Source organism: Vespa velutina, chromosome 1 (assembly GCF_912470025.1).
Source record: "Vespa velutina chromosome 1, iVesVel2.1, whole genome shotgun sequence".
In the NCBI taxonomy this organism is placed as follows: domain Eukaryota; kingdom Metazoa; phylum Arthropoda; class Insecta; order Hymenoptera; family Vespidae; genus Vespa; species Vespa velutina.
This window is the reverse complement of record NC_062188.1, coordinates 18,159,655-18,164,333: the sequence shown is the minus strand read 5'-3', so window position 1 is coordinate 18,164,333 and position 4,679 is coordinate 18,159,655.

Sequence of the window (4,679 nt, the reverse complement as noted above, 5' to 3'; positions counted from 1 at the left end):
TCTTTTGCCAAAAAAAAGAAAAAAGGAAACAAAATTAGTTTCTCAATTTGTTCGACGAGAACGCATAAGCTCCTTCCAAAATAAATTAATTAACAAAAAAATAAGGAAAAGAAAAGAAAAGGAAAGACAAAAGAAGAGAGAGAGAGAGAGAGAGAGAGAGAGAGAGAGAGAGAAAAGCGAAAAGAAAATGACACTTAATATAGTTTTGTATTATAGACATTATTGGGAAATTTCCAACGCATCTGTGCATAGGTAACTAATATTACCTACCGCAAACAATTGTATCGATCGTATTTGGTAATCAAACCAATTTACGATATGCCATTTTAAAAACGAACATAGGAAAATTGTAATGACCGTGTCAATAATAATTCCGCATTACAAATAATTTATTCCCAACTTTCATATGTATTAATCTTTCATTGCATTTCAAAATTAACTTCATCAAACAAATGTAACACGTCAATATATATATATATATATATATATATAATAAATATTATATTATATTATATTATTATAAAACAAAAAACAAAAAATGAAAGAAAGAAAGAAAGAAAGAAAAATCGCATATACCTATATTTATGTATGATGTGTATGTGTGTCGCAACATCGAGAATTCCAGTGTCAAAGTAAAATTTCTTAGCTCTCTTCTCGAGCTCGAAAGGACAGTAGAAGGAGGGGGAGGAGGAGGAGGAGGATCAGAGGTAAAGATCCGGCTCGCCTCTTTGTTCCTCGTAATAGGCTATTTTTCATATCGGACAGATAAATGGAGGAGAGTCGGCAATACTCGCCCGCCCCACCTTCCTCCACCTCCCTATCCCCCACCCACCGATGGGTATCCCATCCCTCCTAGCCCCCGTCTCGTCGTCGTTCGTTCGTTCGTTCGAACTCAAATACCATTCGAGATGAAGGCCCTCATCCGCGGTCCACGTTCTCGAACACGATGCTCGCGTACTCTCTTGTGAAAGGCGAAGCTCGCAGGAGGGATTACGCGCGTGCATCCGCGACTGGCGAATACGTAATCCGGTCTCGCGTTCGTCGGTCGTTGCGTCATCGAAATATTTCGGACGATGTTGGAACAACGAGCCGGTCTCCCGGCGCCCACGCTTTCGATCCTGGAAAAAGAGTATACCTACCATGTGTATATATATATATATATATATATATATATATTCGACGATTTTCGCTTTTAAATTCACCGCATCGTTTTATCACTTCGTTCTGGACCCTGGAATTCGCTCCGGAATTTTTATTATTTCGCATAAATAACTTTCTATTCCTCGCCCAAAGACAAAGACGACTACACCAGAGAGTTAGCCATTTTTATTTTTTTCCTCCCATTTTTTTTTTTTTTTTTTTTTTTTTTTTTTAAAGGAACATCCTTTATACTTTATAGAGTTTATGTTGTTTATTATTAGAAAAAAAATTAATATCCAATTCGGTATTGGATCGATCGAGGTAGAAAAAAAGACGACTGTAACTCGATGTTTACGTAGAGAAAAGAATTGCCTATGAATGGCTCCGTATTGTCCGAGCGATCTTATCTTTTTCTTTTTCTCTCTCTCTCTCTCTCTCTCCCTCACTCTTCAATGAATGTCACCATCGGAGATAACTTTTTTATTCAGCGATCGGAGAAAAAATATGTCTGAGATAAAAAGTTGTCAAGAACAAAGTGGAAAGGACGTGGAAACGTTTAATGAAAATAATTTCGTTTCATCTATGGCTAAGATATAGTCATCGACTCGAGTAGATAATATGAATAGAAGACGAATACACATACGGGTTTCCCTCACCGTGCGCTCGCGCGCATATCCGCACGCGCGCTCACACACACACACACACACACGCATACGTACAAAATAGGTATACACATGTAGATATATGTATGTATATAGATAGGTCCTTTGAATTTTTGGCCGAAGAGCGTCTAAATCCGGTAACAAACGTTGCGATTCATAACCGTTGTTTACGAGGGACTATAAAGATTCTTGTGTAGGAAGCTGACGCTATGACAAGGTGAGCAGGAGGAAGAAGAAGATGAGGAGAAACGGGAGGAGGAGAAGGAGGAGGAAGAGGACGTAGAAGAGGACGTAGTCGAGAGGATCGAGCTGAAGAACGGGAAGACTCTTCAGAGAGTAGAAATCTCCTTCTCAAGTGGCTCGCGCGTTCTAAACAATTCCGTGATGCTACTGCGTCAGGGTTTGCTGCAACTGCCGCTGCTGCTAGTAGTACTGATGCTAGTAGTACTGTTACTGCTGTTGCTGCTGCGGTTGTCATTGCGCGTTGCACGTCGCATGTAGCCGTTCTTGCGGGGAATAGCAAAGCTCCTACATCGATGAGAGAAGAGGAGTAGTATATGCTGAGGCGTATTTCGCCGAAGAGTCGCTGAGAGAAGAAGGTCGCACAATAGGAAGGAAACATGCCAGGACGATTTATCGACGTGCTACTATCAAAATTCCTTTGAAAATTTCACTCATCCTCGGACAGGACCACACACACACGCTCTCTCTCTCTCTCTCTCTCTCTCTCTCCCTCTCTCTCTCTCTTTCCCTCTCTCTCTCTCCCTTTCTGTCTCGAAATTTGCTCGAAATTTCGTTGTATGTCAGATGTTTTCCATTTCATTCAGGAGAGGACGAATCTTGGAAAGAAACGAGGTCCGAGATGGGTCGATCACAAAAGAGGGTGAGAGATGGGAGGCGAATCGTTTCACCCGTTATTGATCGAAAACGCGGGATGAGAGAGAGAGAGAGAGAGAGAGAGAGAGAGCGGAGAAGGCATTAGGAATCGTTTGGCGCCGATAGGATGATTTCGTAAATCGTACGTCTGACTATGCCGTTACGCGAATTCACGGAATTACCGGCGGGAGTCCGTTAGCATTTTATTCTATCCGGAACGGGATCGAGCACATCCGAGAGAACTAGACCGTTTTTCGCCGAATCGACGAGGAAAGAGAATAAGAGAGAGAAAGAGAGAGAGAGGTGGAGATGAAGAGGGATAAAGTAGAAGGGGTGGCTTTAGTCAGAGGTTTTTCCATGAAACTTTCGTCGTCGCGTTACAAACGACGCTTTCCGATGTCCAATCCGTCCGATCCGGATTTGCCGGCAATTTGTTTCGTTTTAACGCATTAGAGATTAATTCTGTTCGCCGCCGTTTTCTACCTTTCTATTTTGTCGAGAACGTGTGTTCTGGTTCTCGCGTATAATTCGCTCGTTAACGATAAAACAATTCTTTTTACGGTTGATAAACGGCCCGTGTGTGTTCACGCAGAAACTCGTAATTATTGTTGAAAACCGTTTGGACGTTCATGTATTTTATTTTCTATATATCTATATAAATATATATATATATATATATATATATATATATATTATAAAGGCATCTATACATCTCTATAGCAATCTCTATTTCTCTCGATTTTCGCGGATGAAGAGTATGTACGAGGAGAATTTTGTAATGGACACTGATTTTCTTCTTTACAACGCGCCCGAAATGCTCGTTGATTCGAATAGCTCGAAACGAACGAGAATACATGGAGTGGATGTATGTATGTGTCTATGAATGTACCCGCATATTTATAGATACGTACGAGAGTGAACATTGCAAATCGATGTAAAAATAAAAAGATGTAATAAAAAAAAAAAAAAAAAAGAAAATAAATAAATAAATAATACGAAACCAAAAAAAAAAAAGAAGAAAATAAATTGTTACGATAATTGTTATATTACTCGGTTTACGTGACGTTAAAATATATGCTATTTCATGATAATCATAAAAGTCACTATCTTATTATAATATTTCTATCTTGGTCGAATTAAATTTCACGAATAAATAAAATTTACGAAAGGAAACTACTATATAAGTTTAAATAAGATGAAGAAAAGACAACGTGAAGGAGGTGTAAACGATCGCGTAGAAGTTTAGAAGCTGCTCTTGGATAGGAGCCATTTCGTAATTGCATAATCTTTCTGGCGTCTAGCCTGACAAAGGTCTGATAGTTCTAATAGACTCTACACGTTCCTGGATATACACGCCCTCTTAGTGTCTGTGTCCAGCATCCTCTGGCTTACCTGTATATGCGAACACATACGATGCGGCCAGCGACCCTTAATGGCTTTAGCAAATGCACGCGTATCAATGGTATACCGTTCTGTGTTTGCATGGATCGTTCGATATACGTGGCGATATACACAGAGAGACAGAGGGAGAGAGAGAGAGAGAGAGAGAGAGAGAGAGAGAGAGAGAGAGAGAGAGACAAGAGAATGTACGCGTACAAAGAACATGATGCAGCGTGAAACGACAGCTATCACCGAAATAGAGTCGAAAACCATAGAAGATCCTTTCATCTATTTCTCTGGTATCGTGCTTTGCGTTCATCCCTAAATTTGTCTTTTGAAAATTGCTTTTTACACGTCGATCAATTGAAACGAACACCGTATAATAGTACAGACGTGCATACCGTAAACCGTTTCGTTCTAGAAAGAAAAGTACGGTTAGAATGAAAATTAAACACCAATAAAAGAAATTTTCTTTTATTTCTGCAATGTTTGCAATTATATATTTTTCTTTTTCCTTTCCTCATTCTTCCTTTTTTTTTTTTTTTTTTTCCTTTTTCTTTTTTCCTTTACGTTACATCCATCCAACGTTAACGAGAAAAGAAGAATTGTGTAGGAGTTGCT